Genomic DNA, 7,243 nt, shown 5'->3' on the forward strand with positions numbered 1-7,243 from the left:
GTCTTAGGGCACATTTTTTTTTTTTATTCCTAAGGGATGCTTTCCCTTTGTTTTGCAATGTTCACTGTCCTAAAATCTTTTTTTAAAAATAGTTTCAATTGGGAGCTTAAATCTTGTTCCTCTTAATCCATCTCAGCCAGAGCAGGATTTCTTCATTTATGATTTTATTTTGTTTCTTATTGATACCTCTTGTATTTTTTTTTCATCAAAGTCATTATTCATTTTGTTGATGTCAGATTTCAAGTAATATTTTCCCTTAGTACTGAAAAAAGCTTTCATTTTGCTCTTGTGCTTAATGTGTTCCTAAGCTAAATACAGACAACAAGATTGATAACTTTTTTACTCTAAGAAAATCAAAGATTTATTTACATAGACTCTTGAGCTTTGATTTATTGCTCTACTGCATTTAAGTTTTGTTCCTTTGGGTTTTCATCATTATATTTCTTGATGTTTTATCTGCTTATGTCTTATGATTCTTCAGTTGTGCATTTGGGTCTTTATTTTGGTTCTTGAAGTCAATAAAGTTCCAGTTCACTCTTTTTTGCTGTTATCTTTTCCATACTCTGTCTATTCTCCCATCTGAAAAATATCATTATAGATGTGTTGTAATTCTTTGTGTGTCTTTCTCCTTCCTATTTTCTGTATGTTTATCTTTTTATGACTTATTAATGCATATATGCTTATGTTTAACTATTCTCCATGTTTCTTCAGTTGTTTTTAATCTTCTCGTGATATTTATTTAAAATCACTGTCTATACTTTTTATTTCTAGATATCCATTTTGTTCTTTAAATAAAGTTTTAAAGCTTTTTTTTTTTTTCTCTTACAGAATTTCTTCTCATTTTAGGTCAAAGACTCAGGTTCAAAGTTTTCACAGATCTTTTTATTTTCCTCATCCACAGTATAAAGAAAAACTTCACTGTATAGTTTTTCTCCTTCCTTTTCAAAGACTACACATCATGTCAAGCACCCTGGCTTTATCAGCAGCCTTATATATACTTTCCAGCTTGCCTGTACTCAAGGCCTGATCACTTTTCTGTTTATTCCAGACAAAAACCAACCTCTCAGTTTGATTAGTATCTTTGTCTGTTGCTTAACAAAGGTCACCAGCATCAATTCGAGCTCTCTAATCTGAGATCTTTTTTTTTTTTTTTTTTTTTTTAATATGAGGCAGAGCTATCCTTGGCCATTTAAAAAAGTTAGATATATAATGGATTTTTGGTCATATTTTATACAGAGTTCTTATGAATTTCTGCCATGGAGAGTGATCTATATTAGAACCATGTGTTAAGTTGGTCAGAAAACTTCATGTAACCTTTTATATATCATATTTAATATATTCCTACAATGATTCAATAAATATAAGTTAATAGAGAAAACAACTGAGGTATAGCCATTTTCAATGACATGACCAGAACCAAATACTTAGTAAACATTTTAACTAGGATTCAAATCCAAGTCAATGGCCTCTCTTGATTTTGCATTTAGCCATTAATCTATATAGTAATAGCTTCAAGAAACAGGATATTTGGACAGCTTACAGATTTTTTTTTTCCAAAAAGAGAAAGGACTGCAATTATATGACCTATACCTTACAGCTGAGTCTGAGTATATCCTGTGTTCCAAGGAATTTAAGTATCTTACAAAACCTGATCAAGTTATTGGGTTTGGAGACAAAGTAAAAAGAAAGAAGAAAAATGCTATCATGTTAGATATTGGCAGGTGGATCAAACATATCTTTTTGTTTGCTTAAAAGTTACAGCATTTTAAACTCCAGAGATGGCTATGGAGAAATTTCTATCATGAAAATTCTTTAAATTTAACTTAATTTGTGGTGTGCTAAAATAAGACTATTTGAAGTTATCCATGGTTAGTCCTTGATTCTGATTGTGATTTACCTATTAATCCTGAGTTATATAACCTTTGACATTTATTTTCTTCTTAACTCAGTCTGCTGTCTCAGTACCACTTCTGTCTCTTGCATTTAAAATAATGAATCTTACATTGACATGAATCCACCACAGGTGTACATGCATTCCCAAATGTATGGCAAAACCAATACAGTATTGTAAAGTAAAGTAAAGTAAAAATAAAATTTAAAAAAAAATAAAAAATGAATCTTAAAGCCCTCATGAGCTTATTCTTTTAACAGCAAAGGGTCTATTCCTCAATGCATAAGGTTAAGTAGTACATGTTAATGTTCATTGTTATTACTTTTTATAACATCCTTATACAAAAATACAAATTTCAAATTAACTTTGTTCAGTATGATACTGCCTCTGTAGTATTTCTCTGTAGTATTCTTTGTAGTATTCTCTGTAGTATTTCTCTGAAAATTCTGTAGAATTTTCCAAAGAGCTTCTCAAAATCACACACATTTCAGAGACACGAACTGAAGCTACATTGCCTAAACATGCATGGCTCTGATTTACTCACTGATTGCTATTCATCTGAAGTTCTAAGCCAGATAAATAGTCTGATTCTAGCACACAACAAATTAAGTTAAATTTAAAGAATCATCTTGACAGAAAGTTTTCCATTAGCCATCTCTGGAATTTAAAAAGCTGTAATTTTTATGCAAACAAAAGTAACAGTACTATTCTTACTTTCTCATCTCTTCCCAATTAATTTAGAAGATAGCACTCGTCATTTTATTAAAAAAAAAATCCCTTAATAAAGACAGAAATCTCTATCCTAAAAAGCTTATTCTAAGTATTTTCCAGTTTTCTTACAACTGCTAGCGTTGCATGGTGCATTGCCTGCCTGATTACCAAGAAGGATGACTAAAACATTGACAGAAAGATGCTGAAGCACACAGGAATGAAGGGTTTTATTTGTGATAGAAGTTATGGAAAGTTACTTAGACCAGTATATAAAACACGAATTTTTCTAGAAATCAACTTCTAGTTCCCCAAAATATCTCACTTCAGGTATATGAGGTGTTACTTGTATGTGAAAGATAAGTGATTACACTTATACATGAAGAAAACTTGGCCAAATGTTAGACACTTGCCTTTAATATTCCTCAGTAATTCCTGACTCCGTCTTAACTACTCTAGAGACCTGGATTATATGTCTGTCTGTTTTACTAGGTGCTGTGTATAAGCCAAACAAAAACAATACTGAAATATTCCCTTTGAGACAAAACAAGTGAAAGGCAATTATCTAAAAGTACTGCTCAGTGGGTCCCAGCTCTAGACCTTTCTTAGGTTCATTTTTGTACTGTCGTTGGAAATGTCAAAACAATAACTAATCAATTCCAATCATAGGCCTGAGTGTCATACTAACTGCCAACATGATATTGACTACTTTTCAAATCTAACAATACATTAAAAGGACCATACACCATGATCAAGTGGAATTTATTTCAGGGACACAAATGATTCAGCATTTGCATATAAATCAATGCAATACATTATATTCATATTAACAAAGTGAAAGATAAAAATCATATAATCATCTCAGTACAAGAAGAAAAAACATTGGAGAAAATTCATCATTCCTAGAGCAACTAGAGAAAGGAGAATAAACAAAATCCAAAGTTAGTAGAAGAAATAATAAATACTAGAACAGAAATAAATAAAAATGAAGACCAAAAATCATAGAAAAGATCAATGAAATTATAAGCTGACTCTTTGAAAAAATAAGACTGATTAAGCTTTAGCCATATTCATCAAGAAAAAAAAGGGAGAGGGTCCAAACCAATAAAATTAAAAATGAAATAGGAGAAGTTACAACTGACACCACAGAAATACAAAGGATCACAAGAAACTACTGCAAGCAATAATATGCCAATAAAATGGACAACCCAGAAGAAATGTTCAAGCACTTTAAAAGGCTCAATCTTCCCGGTCTGAACCAGTAATAAATAGAAAATATGAACAGACCAGTTACAAGTACTGAAGTTGCATCTGTGACTTAAAAACTGCAAATAAGCAAAAGTCCAGGACTGGATGACTTCACAGGCAAGTTTTACCAAATGTTTAGAGAAGAGTTAATACTTATCCCTCTAAAGCTAGAGGAGGGAACACTACTGAACTCATTCTATAAGGCCACCATCACCCTGATACCCAAAACAGACAAATAAACCACAAGAAGAGAAAACTACAGTCCAATAATAGTAATGAATATAGATACAAAAGTCCTAACAAAATACTAGTGAGCCAAATCCAACAATGCATTAAAAGGATCATATACTTTCCCTGGTAGCTCAGCTAGTAAAGAATCCACCTGCAATGCAGGAGATTCCTGGGTCTGGAAGAGCCCCTAGAGAAGGGATGAATACCCACTGCAGTATTCATGGGCTTCGCTGGTGGCTCAAATGGTAAAGAAACCATCTGCAATGTAGGAGACCTAGGTTTGATCACTGGATTGGAAAGATCCTCTGGAGGAGGGCATGGCAACCCATTCCAGTATTCTTGCCTAGAGAATTCCCATGGACAGAGGAAATTAGTGGGCTACAGTCCATGGGGTCGCAAAGTGTCAGATGTGACTGAACGACGAAGTACATATCATGGTCAAGTGGGATTTATCTCAGGGATGCAAGGATTTTTCTATATCCACATATCAATTAGTCTGATACACCATATTAACAAACTGAAGAATAAAGGACATGTCATTATATCAATAGATGCAGGAAATGCTTTTGCTATAATTCAATATCCATTTATAATCATTTAAAAAATTCTCCAGAAAGTGAGCCTAGAGGGAAACTACCACACATAATAAAGGCCATTGATGATTAACCCATGACTAATATCATACTCAACAATAAAAAGCTGAAAGAATTTCCTCTAAGATCAGGAATAAGAAAAGGATGCCCTTTCTTACAAGTTTTATTCAAAAAAGTTTTGGAAGTCCTAGCTACGGAGAAGGCAATGGCACCCCACTCCAGTACTCTTGCCTGGAAAATCCCATGGACGGAGGAGCCTAGTAGGCTGCAGTCCATGGGGTTGCTAAGAGTCGGACACGACTGAGCGACTTCACTTTCACTTTTCACTTTCATGCATTGGAGAAGGAAATGGCAACCGACTCCAGTGTTCTTGACTGGAGAATCCCAGGGACTGTGGAGCCTGATTGGCTGCCGTCTATAGGGTCGGACAGAGTTGGACACGACTGAAGTGACTTAGCAGCAGCAGTAGCAGCAGCAGCCACAGCAAATCAGAGAGGTAAAAGAAATAAAAGAATACTGAATTAAGTCAGACAGAGAAAGAGAAATACTGTATGAGATCACTTATGTGCAAAATATTTTTTAAAAAGAGGTACAAATGAATTTACTTACAAAACAGACACAGACTCACTGACTTAGGAATGAACTTATGGTTATAAGCGGGGAAGGGTTGGGGGAAGGATATTAGGGAGTTTGGGACTGACATGACACACTGCCGTGTTTACAATGGATAACCAACAAGGACCTACTGTATAGCACAGGAAACTTTGCTCAATATTATGTAATGACCTAAATGGGAAAATAATTTGGAAAAGGAAAGATACATGTATACACATAACTGAATCACTTTGCTGTACAACTGAAACTAACATATCATTAACCAACTATATTACAATATAAATACATGTTTTTAATAAAAAGAAAGAAATAAAAGAAATTCAAATTAGAGGAGAAGCAAAACTATTATGTTTGGAGGTGACACACAATACATAGAAAATCTTAAAGATGCTACCAGAACACTACTAGAGCTCAACAACGGTAAAGTTGCAGGATACAAAATTAATACACACAAATCTGCTGCATTTCTATACGTTAACAACAAAAGACCCAAAAGAGAAATTAAGGAAACAGTCCCATTTACTATGACATCAAAAAGAATAAAATACCCAGGAATAAAACTACCTAAAGAGGCAAAAGACCTGTACTCTAAAAACTGTAAGACATTGATGAAAGAAATTCAAGATGACACAAAAAGATGGAGAGTTACACCAGGTTCTTGAATTAGAAAAATCAATAGTGTTAAAATAACTATATTACTAAAGGCAATCTAAGGATTCAATGAAATCACTGTTAAATTACCAATAACCTTTTTCACAAAACTAGGACAATTTTAAATTTATATGGAAACACAGAAGACCTTGAATAACCAAAGTGATCTCGAGAAAGAAGAACAGAGCTGGCAGAATCATACTCTCTGACTTCAGACTATTCTAGGAAGCTGTCATTAAGACAGCATGGTACAAGCACAAAGAGAAACATGTATCAGTGGAAGATAATAAAGATCTCAGGAATAAATCCATTCATTTATGATCAATTAATCTATGACAAAGAGGAAGAATACACAATGGAGAAAAAACAATCTTTTGAATAAGTTGTGCTGGGAAAACAAGATAGTTGCATTTCAAAAAATAAAATTACAATATTCTCTAACATCACATGTAAAAATAAACTCAAAATGGATTAAAAACCCAAATGTAAGATTGGATATTATAAAACTCCTAGAGGAAAACACAGGCAGAACACTCTTTAACCTAAACCTCAGCAGTATCTTTTTTGGATTTGCCTTCTAGGATAATGGAAATAAAAATAAAAATTAAAAAAATTAGACCTAATTAAACTTAAAAGCTTTTACACAGCAAAGGAAACAAAATGAGACAGCCCACAGAATGGGACAAAATATTTGCAAACCAACAAGAGACTGAGTTCCAAAATGTACAAGCAGCTTTGACAGTTCTGTATTGAAAAAACAAACAACCCAGTCAAAAAAATGGGCATGAAATCTGACTAACATATATAATTATTAGAGAAATGTAAATCAAAACTGCAATAAGGTATCATGTCACACTGGTCAGAATGGCCATCATAAAAAGTCTACAAATAATAAATGTTGGAGACATTTTAGAGAAAAAGGAACCCTTCTATGCTACTGGTGAGGAGGTACATTGGTGAATCCACTGTGGAGAACAATATGGGGGGTTTATTAAAAACATAAAAATAGTTACCTTATGGTTCTGCACTCCCACTGCTGGGCATATATCCACAGAAAACTATAATTTGAAAAAATACATACAACCCCAATATTCACTGAAGCACTGTTTACAATAGCCAAGACAAGGAAGCAACCTAAATGTCCATCAACAGATCAATGGGTAAAGATGTGGTATGTGTATCTACCATGGAATATTACTCAGCCATAAATAAATAATGAAATGTCATCTGCAGCAACATGGATGGGCCTTGAGATTATCATACTAAGTGAAACAAATCGGACAAAAACAAATACACAATATTGCTT

This window comes from Budorcas taxicolor, chromosome 4 (assembly GCF_023091745.1).
Source record: "Budorcas taxicolor isolate Tak-1 chromosome 4, Takin1.1, whole genome shotgun sequence".
In the NCBI taxonomy this organism is placed as follows: Eukaryota; Metazoa; Chordata; class Mammalia; order Artiodactyla; family Bovidae; genus Budorcas; species Budorcas taxicolor.